The sequence below is a fragment of the Stomoxys calcitrans genome, chromosome 1, assembly GCF_963082655.1.
Source record: "Stomoxys calcitrans chromosome 1, idStoCalc2.1, whole genome shotgun sequence".
NCBI classification, from domain to species: Eukaryota; Metazoa; Arthropoda; class Insecta; order Diptera; family Muscidae; genus Stomoxys; species Stomoxys calcitrans.
In genome coordinates this window covers 88294694-88314042 of record NC_081552.1, presented here as the reverse complement: position 1 = coordinate 88314042, position 19349 = coordinate 88294694, and positions in this window count along the sequence as shown.

Genomic DNA, 19349 nt, shown 5'->3' with positions numbered 1-19349 from the left:
TTCATTTGAATTAAAAATGGTTTCTCTTCCAAAGAAAAAACTATGTCTGATCAATGCTAGAGGCTAAGTTCCAGACCACATCTCCTTATTCCAATTTATTACACTTTTAAACGTATGTATTCGAAAAACTTGATATAATTTTCACTTTGCCATGCTCAGTCCATACATTTGCTCATCGATCCCTCAATTACTCAAATCGAATTTGAATTCATAAAGAATTAACCTCAAAATTAAAAGTTTTGTAAGCCAGAGTATAATTCTCTGTCGTGCTCATTGATTAATACGGTGTTTAGATAAGTAAAACGGGGTTACTCATCCTATTATTTTATTATTCTTTAAATAATCTCCCAATCTGTTTTTAACGGCGTTGTAAATTCTTAAACCTATGCACTTGGAAACTAAAATCTTAGACGAACTATACTGACGATTTCGGCTTGATTTTAAACGATTTTTAAAATGCTTTCAATGAGAAAAAATTGCAAACGTTTTAGTTTTTATTTCTCTACTGTTCTTGGTATTTCCTTTCTAACTTTCCCATAAATTTCTGGTACAATTTCCCAAGTCGAATCAACGATTTTCCTTCTTTTTTGGGGTTCTCTTCACATAAGGCACAATCCCTGCTGTTGCGCTACCGTAATTAATTAGACCAGTGAAAGGCAGCAAAGACCACAACAACGAAAAAAAAATCCATCCAAAGAACATTTTGACTTTTCAAATTAATTTTCAACATTTAATAGCTTACGTTAGCTCCATAGAGCCATCTATCGCAAAAGCAGGGAGATTCCCATGTATGCACTCTCTCTCGTCGGCAAATAAAATGAATAGTTGATGACGGGTTGGGTGGCGGCGTTGATTCCATTGCCATAGACACTGTTCCTCAAGGCTTACAGACCTGGGGAAAAAAACTTCCCTCAGCATGTCGTAATTGTTTAAGGTCTTTTGCTGTCTTTTTCCGTACCTTTTTTTCTAGTCTACGCAGAAAATATGAGACAATATGCGAGTATGGTGAATGGAGATCTACACAAAAGTGTGATCTGCAAGAGGCCGGGCCGAATCTTATATACCCTTCACCATGGATCGCATTTGTCGAGTTCTTTTCCCATCATCTCTTCTTACGCAAAAAAAGGATATAAGAAAAGATTTGCTCTGCTATTAGAGCGATATTAAGATATGGTCCAGTTTGGACCACAATTAAATTATATGTTGGAGACCTGTGTAAAATGTCAGCCAATTCGAATAAGAATTGCGCCCTTTGGGGGCTCAAGAAGTAAAATAGAGAGATCAATTATATGAGAGCTGTACCGGGCTATAGACCGATTCAGACCATAATAAACACGTATGTTGATGGTCATGAGAGGATCCGTCGTACAAAATTTCAGACAAATCGAATAATAATTGCGACCTCTAGAGGCTCCAGAAGTCAGGATCCCAGATCGGTTAATATGGCAGCTATATAGGGTTATGAACCGATTTGAACCTTATTTGACACAGTTGTTGAAAATAAGCATAAAACACGTCGTGCAAAATTTAAACCAAATCGGATAGGAATTGCGCCCTCTAGAAGCTCAAGAAGTCAAGTCCCCAGATCTGTTTATATGACAGCTATATCAGGTTATGAACCGATTTGAACCATACTTTGCACAGTTGTTGGATATCATAACAAAATACTTCGTGCAAAAATTCATTCAAATCGGATAAGAATTGCGCCCTATAGAGACTCAAGAAGTCAAGACCCAAGATCGTTTTATATGAGAGCTATATCAGGTTATGAACCGATTTGAACCATACTTAGCACAGTTGTTGGATATCATAACAAAACACGTCGTGCAAAATTTCATTCCAATCGAATAAGAATTGCGCACTCTAGAGGCTCAAGAAGTCAAGTCCCAAGATCGGTTTATATGGCAGCTATATCAAAACATGGACCGATATGGCCCATTTGCAATACCAACTGAATAAGAATTGCGCACTCTAGAGGCTCAAGAAGTCAAGTCCCAAGATCGGTTTATATGGCAGCTATATCAAAACATGGACCGATATGGCCCATTTACAATACCAACTGACCTATACTAATAAGAAGTATTTGTGCAAAATGTCAAGCGGCTAGCTTAAATCCTTCGGAAGTTAGCGTGCTTTCGACAGACAGACGGACGGACGGACAGACGGACGGATGGACGGACAGACGGACGGACATGGCTAGGTCGATATAAACTATCGCAACGCTCAAAAATATATATATACAATACTTTATGGACGAATATTTTGAGTAGTTACAAACAGAATGACGAAATTAGTATACCCCCCATTCTTTGGTGGAGGGTATAAAAAACAAGTAAAAGCGTGCTAAGTTCGGCCGGGCCGAATCTTATATACCCTCCACCATGGATCGCATTTGTCGAGTTCTTTTCCCAGCATCTCTTCTTAGGCAAAAAAGGATATAAGAAAAGATTTTCTCTGCTATTAGAGTGATATCAAAATATGGTTCGGCTTGGACCAAAACTAAATTATATGTTAGAGACCTGTGTAAAATGTCAGCCAATTCGAATAAGAATTGCGCCCTTTGGGGGCTCAAGAAGTAAAATAGAGAGATCGATTTATATGGGAGCTGTATCGGGCTATACACCGATTCAGACCATAAGTCGTGCAAAATTTCAGTCAAATCGGATAATAATTGCGACCTGTAGAGGCTCAAGAAGTCAAGACCCAGATCGGTTTATATGACAGCTATATCAGGTTATTAACCGATTTGAACGCTATTTGACACAGTTGTTGAAAGTAAGAGTAAAATACGTCATGTAAAATTTCAGCCAAATCGGATAGAAATGGCGCGCTCTAGAGGCTCAAGAAGTCAAGACACAAGATCGGTTTATATGACATCTATATTAGGTTTTCGACCGATTTGAACCATACTTTGCACAGTTGTTGGATATTATAACAAAACACGTCGTGCAAAATTTCATTCCAATCGGATAAGAATTGCGCACTCTAGAGGCTCAAGAAGTCAAGACCCAAGATCGGTTTATATGCCTGCTACATCAAAACATGGACCGATATGGCTCATTTACAATACCAACCGACCTACACTAATAAGAAGTATTTGTGCAAAATTTCAAGCGGCTAGCTTCACTCCTTCGGAAGTTAGCGTGCTTTCGACAGAAAGACGGACGGACGGACATGGCTAGATCGACATAAAATGTCGCGACGATCACGAATATATGTACTTTATGGGGTCTCAGACGAATATTTCGAGTAGTTACAAACAGAATGACGAAATTAGTATACCCCCATCCTATGGTGGAGGGTATAAAAATAGGCAACATCAGCCCCATGTTCGAATAAATCTTTTCTTCGGTCGCTGCTGCTTCAATGCAACAATATCAGCAATTTATCATTTTCTAACGAAGAACACGCAGAGGGCTTGTAGATATAACAGGTTGCAGGCATGGTGTTGCTCTATGCAACTGCATCTGGTGATTGCAATGAGGCTCAAGTTGAGCAGCAGTCTTGCATGCAATGCAGCTAGTAAGCGCATCTTCATATGTGGCGTTCATGAATAATGGCATGGTACTTGCAGTGTTCATTTCACGAGAATAAAACCAAAACGCAGCACCAAAACAAATAGAACATCGAAAGAATCGAAGAACTTAAGAAAATTTAATGATACCGACAGACATCATCTATGTTCCATGCATGAAACATTCTCCTTGTCTACAAGAATTAATGGGAGCTGACAAGACTTCGCTGCTTCTCTGCTCATTGCAAGAGCACTAAAATATTGATGTATGTGTTCGATTTTAAGGTGTATGAAAGTAAGAAAGTCATTAAAGAGAAAGATGTCAAAGGTTTTTGTTTGCATCTTTGACTGTATGCACGCTCCGCGTGCTAAACTTCCAGGTCTCATGGGTACTTCGAACTTCAAAAATACTCCACATAACTTGCGAATATATTCACTTGAAAACAGGGCATATTTCAAAAAGTTCAGATTGTGCAGTAGCACAGGCATTTAGCCCAAATTGTTTTTTTTTTTTTCATTTTGAATTAATAATGAAGGATTCGTACCTCTCTCCTTAATTTATTATTCATATTGTTAGTATGGGGTTATATGTCCGTTTGGTGCGAATTGAAGGAGGGGAGAGTGCAAGAATTTTTTTCTTTATATAGCCATTTCAGCTGTTTACCATACTTACTGTTTAGAGCTTTCACATGTGGATGCAACAAATTTTTGTACCCTACTTAAATATTATATTATCCATTATTGTACTACAACTTAGGTATAAATTGGACTCTCAGCCAATTGTTAAATGTTTTAATGTTACGTTCATACTCTACTCCTAAAATCCTATCATTTAGATTCAGATTTTTTCAAATTCGCAACATGTCCTTTCGAGCAAGTTTGGAAGCCCTTGAAATTGTTGGCCCAAAATTCCAACTCTTTTCCAAATAACCCCATGTTAGCCCCATATTGTCATTTATATCCGTTAGTGCCTTTTGGGGTTAAACTCTCTGAATATTTAATCTATATATAAAATTAAGGTTCGTAATCAACTTGTAAAACCCTCATTGTCATGATAGGTGGTTTAAGGCGAAAGGATGCCCCCAAACACTTAACATCATTTTTTTATGCCAGGCTCGTTCTGCCTTCCAGCCGCTTTGGGTTGTTCAGTGGCAGGGCTATCAAATATTTTCTTTCTGATACTGAAATATAAAGTTCACTATTTTCATCACATGATAATTTTTAACTATCTGAATATTGCAAGTAAATCTAATCAGTCTAACATAGAAACATAGAAACATTCTCCGCCAACTATTTCATTCATTAATTTCATAGTGGGGCCACACAATTAGTAACTTTGACTCCTTTTAATATTTACTTCAATGTTTAGATAATTGCGTTGCCAACATATTAAAACGCATTCACACAGTTAACGGATGCTTGAGTAATAAGCAATAACGATTTTCTTGTTTTCTGCTTCTTCTTCTTTTATTGAAAGCCAATCCCTCTTTTTCATGGATTTTATTTTTGGAAAATTAATTTCCATATATATATATATATTCTCCACATCTCCGGAAAAATACCTTTCGATGGTCGTTATATATACCAAAAACTCGCTTTTATAAAACCCACCTACTTCATATGACCTATAGTTATAAAGCTTTTTGTATTGTTGTTAGGCTGCACAACAATACAAAACAACAACAACAACAAAACAACAACAAAAATTCAAATGCCTTTAATGGGCTCAATACTCTATAGTGGGAGAACGGTATATAAGACAGCTATATCCAAATATGGTCCGATCTGAACGATATTCAACAAAAAGGTTAAGAGGTGTACCGGAACTCGCTATGCCAAATTTCATCGAAATAGGATGAAAACTTTTATATATATCGGGAGATAGGTATATATGGCAGCTATATCCAAATTTGGTCCGATCTCTACCAGGAAAGAGGTAGGGATCTATCAGAACATACTGTGCCAAATTTTATCGAATTCGGGTAATAAATGGATCTTTTATGGCCTCAATACCCTATATCGAGAGATCGGATGGTCGGCTTCTAGGGCAGCTATATCCAAATATAGTCCAAATATATATATAGGGTCTACCAGAACTCACTGCGCCAAATTTCATCGAAATCGGATAAAATCTGACCAATTTTTTGCCCCAATAATTTAAGTCTGGAGGTCGGTCTATATAGCGGCTATATATAACTAAATCCGATTTTATGTGATCAGAAGGTCAGGTTTATATACAAAGATATCATTAAAAAATTTTCTGATAAATATTCGTATACCCAAGATATCTGCATATAAATGGGTACATACCCGGATATTTACCCAATTATTTATAAATATCCGGGTATTTACCCACCCATTTCTACCCATAATGAATGCTTAAAAAACCAACAACAATTTGCTGTGATTATGCTTTCTTTTATTGAAAATTAATTCCTCATTTTGATGGCTTTTCTTTTCGAAAGTATTCGTCGCTTCTCTGGAAAAACATATTTGGATTGCATTGCATGTACAATAAAATCGCCTTTATAAAACCCTTGGCCGTTTAATAATATTAATAATTTTCTTAGTGATTCTGAAAGGGCGTGTCTTATCACCACAAAAACCGATGCTAACTCAAAAAAGTAAAAGCGTGTTAAGTTCGGCCGGGCCGAATTTTATATACCCCCCACCATGGATCGCATTTGTCGAGTTCTATTCCCGGCATCTCTACTAAGGCGAAAAAGAATATAAGAAAAGATTTGCTCTGCTATTAGACCGATATCAAGATATGGTCCGGCTTGGACCACAATTAAATTATATGTTGGAGACCTGTGCAAAATGTCAGCCTATTCGAATAAGAATTGCGCCCTTTGGGGGCCCAAGAAATAAAATAGAGAGATCGATTTATATGGGAGCTGTATCGGGCTATAGACCGATTCAGACCATAATAAACACGTATGTTGACGGTCATAAGAGGATCTGTCGTACAAAATTTTAGGCAAATCGGATAATAATTGCGACCTCTACAGGCTCAAGAAGTCAAGATCCCAGATCGGTTTATATGGCAGCTATATCAGGTTATGAACCGAGTTGAACCTCATTTGACACAGTTGTTGAAAGTAGAAATAAAATACGTCATGCAAAACTTCAGCCAAATCGGATAGGCATTGCGCCCTCTAGAAGCTCAAGAAGTCGAGTACCCAGATCTGTCTATATGACAGCTATATTAGGTTATGAACCGATGTGGACCATACTTGGCACAGTTGTTGGATATCATCACAAAATACTTCGTGCAATCCAATCGGATAAGAATTGCGCACTCTAGAGGCTCAAGAAATCAAGACCCAAGATCGGTTTATGTGACAGCTGTATCAAAACATGGACCGATATGGCTCATTCACAATACCAAGTGACCTACACCACAAAGAAGTATTTGTGGAAAATTTCAAGCGGCTAGCTTTACTCCTTCGGAAGTTAGCGAGCTTTCGACAGACAGACGGACGGACGGACATCAGACGAATTTTTGAGTAGTTACAAACAGAGTGACGAAATTAGTATACCCCCCATCCTATGGTGGGTATGCGCATAATGTACCGTGCCGTCGTGTACTGTTAGCGAATTATGTAATAATTTTTTTTGTCGAAAATTTTCAGAATTTTTCAAAAAACATACTACTGACGTATCAAAATTTAAAAGCTCTTTAATTAGAATGGCATCGCGATCGTCCTTCTATATATATGATATATATATATATATGATATATATATATATATATATATATATATATATATATATATATATATATATATATACATATATATATATATATATATATATATATATATATAAAGGGTGATTTTTTTGAGGTTAGGATTTTCATGCATTAGTTTTTGACAGATCACGTGGGATTTCAGACATGGTGTCAAAGAGAGATGCTCAGTATGCTTTGACGTTTCATCATGAATAGACTTACTAACGAGCAACGCTTGCAAATCATTGAATTTTATTACCAAAATCAGTGTTCGGTTCGAAATGTGTTCAAATTTTGACAAATTTTGTTCAGCGATGAGGCTCATTTCTGGTTGAATGGCTACGTAAATAAGCAAAATTGCCGCATTTGGAGTGAAGAGCAACCAGAAGCCGTTCAAGAACTGCCCATGCATCCCGAAAAATGCACTGTTTGGTGTGGTTTGTACGCTGGTGGAATCATTGGACCGTATTTTTTCAAAGATGCTGTTGGACGCAACGTTACGGTGAATGAACACATTTCGAACCGAACACTGATTTTGGTAATAAAATTCAATGATTTGCAAGCGTTGCTCGTTAGTAAGTCTATTCATGACGAAATGTCAAAGCATACTGAGCATCTTTCTCTTTGACACCATGTCTGAAATCCCACGTGATCTGTCAAATACTAATGCATGAAAATCCTAACCTCAAAAAAATCACCCTTTATATAGGGTTGCCTAAAAAGTAATTGCGGATTTTTTAAAAGAAAGTAAATGCATTTTTAATAAAACTTAGAATGAACTTTTATCAAATATATAATTGCCATTTTGTTCGATAACCTTTTGCCATCTTCGTGGCAAATTTAGTATTCCACGCTCATAGAACTTCTGGCCTTTATCTGCAAAAAAACTGTACCAAGTGCGATTTTATAGCCTCATCATTGCCGAAAGTTTTACCATTTAAGGAGTTCTGCAAAGATCGAAATAAATGGGAGTCTGATGGTGCAAGGTCAGGGCTATATGGTGGATGCATCAAAAGTTCCAAGCTAAGCTCACTCAGTTTTTGGCGAGTGACCAAAGATGTGTGCTGTCTAGCGTTGTCCTGGTTGAATATGACACCTTTACGATTGACCAATTCTGGTCGCTTCTCCTTGATGGCTGTATTCAATTTGTCCAATTGTTGATAGTAAACATCCGATTTAATCGTTTGGTTCCTTGGAAGCAGCTCAAAATATACCACACCCTTCCAATCCCACCAAACAGACAGAATAACCTTCTTTTGGTGGATATCAGCCTTTGAAGAGGTTTGAGCTGGTTCACCATGCTTGGACCATGATCGTTTTCGACTAACGTTGTTGTAAACAATCCATTTTTCATCTACAGTTATGACTCGTTTTAAAAACGGATCGAATTCATTGCGTTTAAGGTGCATATCACAAGCGTTGATTCGGTTTGTTTTTTCTAAAGCAAGCTAAAAGTAACAGCTGATAACTGACAGAAGAAAGAATGGAATTACAGAGTCACAAGCCGTTGAAAAAATTTGTCAACGCCGACTATACTACAACTATATTACCGACAATTACTTTTTGGGCAACCCAATCTATTATATATATATATATATATATATATATATATATATATATATATATATATATATATATATATATATATATATATATATATATATATATATATATATATCATCAAACATCACGGTTCCCAGGCCTAGTCCGATATTTAAGTTCATATTATAACTGCAAACAATATTCGATGAATCCAATTCTACTGTGCAGGGGCGAAATACCGTGTTGTTGCGCGTTCTTTTTCTTTATATATGTAACAAAATTTTACTTCTAATATTTATTTTCGACAACTAAAGAGCTTTTAGTCAAATACCATGCTACGAAAATAGTATATCGCTTCACACACAGTTTAGTAATAAAAGGGCCTTTATCTGAATCCCATATGATCTTTATTGGTCTACGAATCTAAGTTTTAATGTAAGGTGTACTCCATTAAATATACTTTATTTCAGCCCGATATTTTCATGATGTCTGATTTAGAAGTCTTTTCGGGGCTGAGGTGGTCCCACAGACACTGACCCAGGCCCCGAAAATATATAAGCATCATGCTCTTCTCTCAAATACCATTTTTTTAAACCCCATATTGCCATTGGTTTTGAAGGGAGTTTACAGGATGAGCCGTCCCCCAAACACATGGTCCCAAAATTGGTTATCAATTTCGTTTTCTAAATAACTTTCAATTAAGCCACATATTGCCCTTTGCCTTAAATACATGGTCCTACATTTGGATATTAAATTCGTATTTTACTCCCAAATACCTTTATTTAAGCCCCATATTGCGATGGTCAGTAAAAAATAGCTGTTTGTGGGGTATTTTGGGAAATTGTGGACCCCTAGAAAATTGGTCCCGAAAGTGGGTATCAATTTTTGATCTACCCCAATTCCTTTCATTTAAGCCTCATATTGACTTGGACGGTAAATATGCCCGATTTAGGAGTGTTTAGGAGAGTGGGGTGGTCCCCAATCACTCAGCCCTGAAAATATATCAGCAACGTGCTATTTTATCATTTATTTGAACTCCATATTGCCATTGGCCTCAAAATTGGATATCAATTTCGTTTTCTAATCTCAACTACCATTTATTTAAACCCCTTATTGAAAAAGCAAGCAAATATGTCCGGTTTGGGGTATGGGCCCTTAAAACTATGAATATCGAGCTCCACTGTCTTGAAAACCCAAATTGTCTTGGTGAGAAAACACGTCCTACTTGGTGCTTGTTATGGTGGTAAGACGTCCCCTAGACAGTTGGTCCCGAATGTTGTTGTCAGAGTCATGATCTACTTCCAAGTACCCTTCATTTGAGCCCCATTTTTCCAAAGTCGACAAACATGACCGGTTTGGGGGAAGTTATGGGGAATGGGGCGGCCGTTTAGCGACTTGGCTTTGAAAATAAATATCAGATTCGTGTTCTACTCTAAAATACCTCCTATTTGAGCCTCATATTGCAATGGTCGTCAAATACTTCCTATTTGGGTGGTGTTATGGGGGTGGGTGGCCCCATTAACACTTTTCCCGAACATTGATATCAGATTTGTGCTTTTCTTCCAAAGACCTTTCATTTGAGCCCCATGTTGCAATGGTCGTAAATTTGGGGACGTTTTCTAATCTTAAATACCCTTCATTTGAGTCCCATATTGTCGTGATTGGTTTATATATATATTTGGTAGGTTTTGAGGTGGGACGCCCTCCCTAGGTACCCCATCCGAACTTTGGATACCAAATTTTTGTTTGTAGGTAACTATAAAAGAGCACACAAAATTTCGCTTAAATCGCACCACCCCTTTTCGAGATCTGACATGTCTGAAAATTAGGGTAAACGGGAGGATCAGATATCAAAAAATATAGTACCCTTTTTTCACCACGGGATCATTGTGCACCATCAGTGAAAGACCCAGAAACGATTCAGCCGTTTCTGGGTCTATAAGGAACACACAAACAAACAAACCTACAAACAAACACAAATTGATTTATACATATAAGACTAGACTTTGACTCTCTTATTTTATCTGAGACCTATACGGCCAGGAAATAAATCCTATTTGGGGGTGCTGGTACGGCATTTCAGATATTTCGCGCCAATGTGCATATTATATTGATGCTCTTTTGGTGCGGTATGGGGGTGTTTTTTGGAGTGAGGCGAATCCCCATATATCAGATTCGTGCTCTGGTCTCAAATACCTTTCATTTGAGTCCCATATTGTCTTTATTGGAAAACATTCCATGTGGCTGATGGCTTTGAAGGTGGGGCGGCTCCCTAGATATCCCACCCATCTCCGAGATCTGGCGTTTTTGGAAATAGGATAAAAAGAGGGTCCGCCTATTAAAATTTTTATGTTAGATCCGCCCATTAAATTTGGATGTGAAAAGTTTTATATGGCATATTATCTCACAAATGTTGCCAGCATTAGCCCGTACTTAGCCCTGAAAACATATCAGCATCGTGCTCTACTCTCAAATTTCTTTAATTTGAGCCCCAATTGCCATTGTTTTAGAGGGAGTTTATTGGTTGGCGCGACCCCCAAATAATTGGTCTCAAACTTAGATATCATTTATCGTCATAGCAGGCAATCATGACCGGTTTGAAGGGAGTTTAGAGGCGGACTCTGAAGTTATATCAGCATCGTGCTATAGTACGATTTTGTTTGAGCCCCATAATGTCAAGCATTTTGAAGGAGGATATTATGACCTAGGAAGTGTCGTTCAGTTCACCATAATTAATTTTTTTGTATTGGTTATGTACATTCGAAATCTTATTTCAAAGCGACCACTTGGAATACTCCATTCTTAAAGATCCGCAGGTCCTCCTGTGTCCATCCCAATCTGAGGGTAAAAAGCGTACTCTACTACCAAAGACCTTTTATTTCTTTCTTATTCTATAATGATCGGCCTTCATATATTATTTATTGTTATTCATTTATTATTTTTAATTCCTTTTTTTGGGTAGAATAGGGGGAGTGGGTTTGCCCTCTGACTCGTCCTTTCATTTAAATATAATATATTTTCGGTCATCCTACATGACAGTTTGGCGTTGCATTTATTGGGAGGAAAGGGTCGCTCTCCCCACGCTATTGACCAAACTACAATATTTGAGTCTTTAATTAACGCGATCTATTATCCTGCGGAATGGTAGAACATGACCAAGATACTTGAATTCTTATACCAACATTGGATTCAAGATATTCATAGATCAAACTATACGTCCTATTGAAGGGTGTTTAGTGGGTGGGCCGGTCGCAGACTCTGTCCTAATTGTGTATACCAGATTTGTAGTCAACTGCCAAAGACGTTTCATTCGATACCCATTTTGTGACGTTGGACACTTATTGGCGGTTTGGGGGTAGACACCTTGGACCAAATTTCTATTACAAATTCCAAATATCTTTCGTTTGATACCAATATTGTCTCAAACGGTAAATATGTCCTGTTGAGGGGTTTTGGGGGGTAGGGAGGCGCCTCAGACATCAAGGAATAAATTGTTATATCAGCATTTCACTCTAACTTTAAATAGCTATTATTTGGTATCCATATTGGCCGCATCGGTAAATTTGTCCTGCTGGGGGGTCCTACTGGGGAGGGCCCTCAGGCACCAAAAACATAAATTGTTTGTCAGATTTGTATTCTACTTTTAAATACCTTTCATTTGCCATATTGCTCAAAGTTGTTAAAGTGTAGTGTTGGGTGGTGTTTTTGGGGGTGGGGGCCCCCGGCATTTAGGGTAACATTTAAATGCCAAGTTCGTACTCTAGTCCTAAATACCTTTCATTTCATACCCATATTGCCCAATCGGTGAAAGTGTCCTCTTGGGCCTTTTTTTGGGTGGGGGACCCCCCAAAATTAAGAGTGAAATTTGTATAGCAAATTTGTACTCTACTTTTAAATACCTCTAATTTGATACCCATATTGTCCCAATCAGTACACATGTCCGTTAGGGTGGGTTTTGGAATGGGGCGTCATCCAGGTTATTTGACCCCAAAATTTTTGACCAATTTCGTGTTTTTGGGCTACTATTAGGTGGCTTACAAAATTTCGCCTTAATCGGTGCACCCATTTCGGTGCACGCCAGATTGTTTTTAAAAATTGGGTTAAGAGGGATGGTCCGCCAGATCTCGGAGATGGGTTGTGCGATTTAAGCTAAATTTTGTGTGCTCTCATATAGTACCCTAGAAATAAGAATTTGGTATCCAAATTTCGGATGGGGTACATAGGGAGGGCGTCCTACCCCAAAACCTACCAAATATATATTTAGACCAATTGCGATAATATGGGACTGAAATGAAATGTATTTAGGATAAGAAGGCGTATCTGATATCCAATTGTCGGAAATAGGAAGTATTTGCTGACTATAGCAATATGAGGTTCAAATAAGATAGTTTTCAGAGTAGAACACGAATCCGGTATATATTTTCCAGGCCGACTCACTGAGCGACCGCCCATCCCCCAAAACACACCCCAAGCCAGTCATGTTTGCCCACTATGGATTTATGGGGCTCAAATTAAAGGTATTTGGGAGTAGGCCACGTATCTGATATCAAGATTAGGGGCCAAATGTCTCACCACCATAACAACCCCCAAACCGGACATATTTGCTGATTATTGCAATAAGGAGTTTAAATGAGATTAGAAAATTAATTTAATATCCAATTTTGAGCCCAATGGCAATATGGGGTTCAAATAAATGATGTCTAGATATATGAGAATGAAGCACGTTGCTGATATATTTTCCCGGCTTAGTATTTGGGGGACCACCCCAATCCCCAAAACACTCCTAAATCGGGCATATTTACCGACCATGTCAATGTGGAGCTTAAATGAAAAGTATTGGGGGGTAGAGCAAGAATTGATACCCACTATCGGGACCAATTTTCTGGGGGTCTACCTCTTTCCAAAAGTACCCTACAAACAGCAATTTTTTATTGTCCATAGCAATATGGGGCTTAATTAAAGGTATTTGGGAGTAGAATACGAATGGTTTTAAAGCATCACGCCTTCCCCAAGACACCCCCAAAGGGTAAATTTTTCGACCATGTCAATATGTGGCTCAAATGAAAGGTATTTGAGATTAGAAAACGAATTTGATAACCAATTTTGTGGTCATGTGTTTGGGGAACGCCTCATCGTGTAATCCCCTTAAACCAATATGGGATTTAAATAAATGGTATTAGAGAGAAGAGCATGATGCTGATATTTTTTCAGGGCCTAGTGTCTGAGGGACTAGCTCACCCCCGTAAACACCCAATGAAACACCAAATAAACATAAAACACCAAATAAAGTATTTTAAGAATGGAGTACATCTTACATCCAAACATAAATTCGTAGACCAAAAGAGATCATATGGGATTCAAATAAAAGCATTTATATTGTTAAACTGTTAGTCAAGCGATATGCTAATTTCGTAGCATCGTATTTCACTAAAAGCTCTTTAATTTTCGAAAATAAATATTCCAAGGAAAATTTTGCTCATACAAAGTAAAAGAAGGCGCAGCGGAGCGGGCCCGTTTCAGCTAGTTTATTATATTACGATTTGATCATTTTTGAATTCTACTGTAGGAAAACTTGTAAAATTAGTTCAATGCCTAAAACAAATGGGCTTAAAGTTACAAAGTCATACGACTTAAGTTTTGCCAAAAAAAAAGCCATACGCAAATGTAACGAAATAATGTTTAATTGAAAAATCAAAAAACCAGTGCGTGTTCAATGAACCTACTACAACCAGGTTAGATGGCCTAAGACCACATTTTCCGGAATATGAACGACAATTGTTTACCCTTTCGAATGCGGCGTAATATTTTAGAATATTTTAAAATTAAAATTTTGAATTAAACGACACTTTTGAGTTCGAATTTTGCACAGTGCGTTGTCCGCTGGGAAGTTGTATCAACGAGTAGTTCTAATGTTTTCTCACTAATTGTCGGCACATTCTCTAATTTCTGAATATATCCCACCGTAATAGCTTTCGAGGATAGGATCTTCCTTAGCCTAGCGGCCTCAGATGTACCCTCCCCGGTCCTGCAGAATTCCACCCAAGAATTGTTGTAAGTCTTTCTCAGCTCGCACTTGTATTCTCTTAGCTCATCCTTATAAACGCTCAATTTGTGTGGTACCTTGTTGAAAAGTTTTCTGGAGCCCTCCTTTGTTCACTATGCACTCAAAAAATAAAGTTTACTCAAACTTTAAGATTTTGTCTATAATTGTAGGAATTTGGTAACAATTTCGAGTCAATGATATCTCAGTAGCGGAAAGAGGCGGTAACTGGTTTTGCAGGCATATACGTACGCATGTGCCTGCAAAACCAGTTACCGGTACTTCCACACAAATGTAAACATCATTTCAAAATAACATTGTATGTCATTGGCACTATGTCATTGCTCGATATACGCATGCTGAAGGGCCTGCAAAATATGTCCATGTACGAGTGCTACAAAAACAGTGTTTTGGACAGGCCTGCAACAGCACCAATTAAATAAGACCCTCTCTTCATGTTGTTTTAACAGCTACGAGAAAAGGGATAAAAGAACCAGAACCATTGGATAGGGGTATAATAATTTCGTCATTCTGTTTGTAACTCTTCGAAATATTCGTCTAAGACCCCATAAAGTATATATATTCTTGATCGTCATGACATTTTAAGTCCATCTAGCCATGTCCGTCCGTCCGTCTGCCGAAATCACGCTAACTTTCAAAGGAGTGAAGCTAGCCGCTTGAAATTTTGCACAAATACTTCTTATTAGCGTAGATTGGTCAGGATTGTAAATGGGCCATATTGGTCCATGTGAGTGAAGCTAGCCAATTGAAATTTTGCACAAATACTTCTTATTAGTGTAGGTCGGTTAGGATTGTAAATGGGTCATATTGGTCCATGTTTTTACATAGCTGCCATATAAACCGATCTTGGGTCTTCACTTCTTGAGCCTCTAGATGGCGCAAATCTTATCCGATTTGGCTGAAATGCGAGAGATGTTTTGCTATGACTTCTAACAACTGTGTCAAATATGGTTCAAATCGATCATTAACTTGATATAACTGCCATATAAATCGATTTGGGATCTTGATTTTTGAGCCACCAGAAAGCGTAATTATTATCCGAATTGGCTGAAATTTTTAACAAAGCTTCTCCTATGACCTTCAATATACGTGTTTAATATGGCTCGAATCGGTCTCACAGCTCCCATAAAAACTGATCTCTCTATTTTACTTCTTGAGTCCCTAAAGGTGGCAAATCTTACTCGAATTGGCTGAAATTTTACACAGTGACTTCTACTACTACTCTGGTTTCCAACATTCAATTCAATTATGGTCTGAATCGGACCATAACTTGATATAGCTGCAATATTAATTCAATTCTTTTCATTTATCCTTTGCTTATCTAAAAAGAGATATCGGGAAAAGAACACGACAAATGCGATATTTTACTTGTTATACCCTCCACCATAGGATGGGGGAATATTAATTTCGTCATTTTGTTTTTAACACCACGAAATATGCGTCTAAGACCCCATAAAATATATATATTCTTGATTCTCTCCTTCCGTCTTTCCCTCCGTCCGTCCTTCCCTCCGTCCGTCCCTACGTTCCCTACGGTATCTTTTGAAGGAGTAGAGCTAGCCGCTTGAAATTTTGCACAAATGCTTCTTATACGTGTAGGTCGGTTGTGTAGGTTGGGATTGTAAATGGGCCAAATCGGTCAATGTTTTGATATAGCTGCCATATAAACCGATCTTGGGTCTCGTCCGATTTGAGTGAAATTTTGCACATAGTGTTTTTATATCACTTCCAACAACTGTGCTAGTTTGGTTCAAATCGGTCCATAACCTGGTATACCAGCCATATAAACCGATCTTGGGTCTTGACTTCTTGAGCTTTCAGAAGGCGGAATTCTTATCGGTCCATACCCTGATATAGCTGTCATATAAACCGATGTAGGATCTTGACTTCTTGAACCTCTAGAAAGCGAAATTCTCATCCGACTTGGCACAGATTTTGTACAACGGCTTCTCCCATAGCCTTCAACATACGTGTGCAATATGGTCTGAATCGACCTATAGCTTGACATAGTTCCCATATAAACCGATCTTCCGATTTTACTTCTAGAGCCCCGAATCGGACTATAAATTGATAAAGCTCCTCCTCCTCCGTCCATATTAATTATTCTTTGTTTGCCTAAAAAGAGATACTGCGCAAAGAACTCGACAGATGCTATCCATGGTGGAGGGTATATCAGATTCGGCCCGGCCAAACTTAGCACGCTCTTACTTGTTTTACTTAAAGGCTACTATATTTGCACATTTTTTGTCATCTTCGCGAGTTATTTATGATTTTCATAGCGTTTCACAATTTTTTGAAGTCCACATTTGGCTGCCAGCGTGGTTTGAACTCAGGTTCATTCAAATGCAAAGCGAATAATCTACCAACTCAGCAACCACACAATTAATGTAATGAACGGCAAAAGGTTTGCTTTAACTTAACAACAAAATTGTAGTAGATAACATACCCGTGTCCGTCCGCTTGTCTGTCGAAAGCACACTAATTTTCGAAGGAGTAAAGCGAGCCGCTTGAAATTTTGCGCAAATACCTATTATTAGTGTAGGTCGGTTGGGATTGTAAATGGACCAAATTGGTTCATGTTTTGATATAGCTGCCATATAAACCGATCTTGGGTTTTGACTCCTTGAGCGTCTAGGAGTCCGATTTGACTGAAGTTTTGCACGTGGTGGTTTGGTATCACTTCCAACAACTGTGTTAAGTATGGCTCAGATCGGTTCATAATCTGGTAAAGCTGTCATATAAGCCGGTCATTTGTCTTGACTTCTTGAGCCTCTAGAGTGCGCAATCCTCGTCCGATTTGGCTGAAATTATATAATCGGCTCCACCCGACTTTTGCCTATCCCTACTGGTTTTTTATTTCAGTATACCCACCACCGAAGGATGGCGGTATATTCAATTTGTCATTCCGTTTGGAACACATCGAAATATCCATTTCCTACCCTATAAAGTATATATATTCTTGATCAGCGTAAAAATCTAAGACGATCTAGCCATGTCCGTCCGTCTGTTCGTCTGTCTCTTGAAATCACGCTACAGTCTTTAAAATTAGAGATATTAAAATGATATTTTGCACAGATTCTTTTTTGTCTATAAGCAGGTTAAGCTCGAAGATGGCCTATGTCGGACTATATCTTCATATAGCCCCTATATAAACCGATCCGCCGATTTCGGGTCCTAGGCCCATAAAAGCCGCATTTATTATCCGATTTTGCTTAAATTTGGGGCAGTGAGATGTGTTAGGCCCTTCGACATCCTTCGTCAATTTGACCCACATCGGTTCAGATTTGGATATAGCTGCCAAATCTGATCCGAATCTGAATTTGGATCAGACGAACCGACGGACGTACATGGGTAGATCGTCTTAGATTTTTACGCTGAACAAGAATATATATACTTTATAGGGTCGGAAATAGATATTTCGATGTGCTGCAAAACGAATGAAAAATCAATACACACCCATCCTTCGATGGTGGGTATAAAAATTGGAAAAATAGAACTTGTAATGGTAGAAAACGTACGTTTAGTACTGCAATTAGTTTGGTACTTTCTTTACAGATGGAGCTAGAGGTCTGAAAGTTTGCATGCAAGTGATCTACTCAAAATTCGTACATTTTGGTACCAAAATTGGTACCATTTGGTACTTTCTTCATAGATGTAGCTACAAGTCTGAAATTTGGCATATAGATACAACGATGAAAAATGTGAAGGGCGACTAAATGATTTATTTAAAATACGAACATTTTGGTACCAATATTGGTACCATTTGGTATTTTCTTTACAGATGCAGCTAGAGGTCTGAATGTTTGCATGCAAATGATCTATTCAAAATTCGTAAATTTTGGTACAAAATTGGTATCATTTGGTACTTTCTTCATAGATATAGCTACAGGTCTGAAATTTTGCATATAGATAAAACGATGAAGAATATGAAGGGCAATTAATTTAAATTTCGAACATTTTGGTACCAAAATTGGTAAACAATATCGCAGTTTTGACCAAAATACAACACGTACGACACAATGTACTAATTGTGATGCAATTTGTACCTTAAAAGTATATATTGGGCGAATAGAAGATATTTTTATTCTTGCATTTAAGTACTCATAAGTGCGAAATGGTACATTCTTTAAGGAGTAAGATAAATCTCTCAAAATTGGGATACATCTATACCTTGACGACAAGTTTTGGGCGACCAGAAGATTTTTTTTCAAAATCGCACATTTAGGTACGAATACATACAAACTTGTACTTTCTCTACGTATTGAGCTACAGCAATCAAAATTTGGAATCGGATTCACCTTGACATTAAATATAGGGCAGCTAGAAGGCTTGTTTTTAATTCGTGTATTTAGGTACTAAAACATACAAAATGGTATTTTCTTTAGAGAGTGATCTTAAGCTCTCGAAATTGGGATTGACGAAGCAGATCGCCGGGATGCTAGTTGTAAATAAATACATCCAAGAAAATAATAATAATAATGTTTATTTGTTGCTTCGTC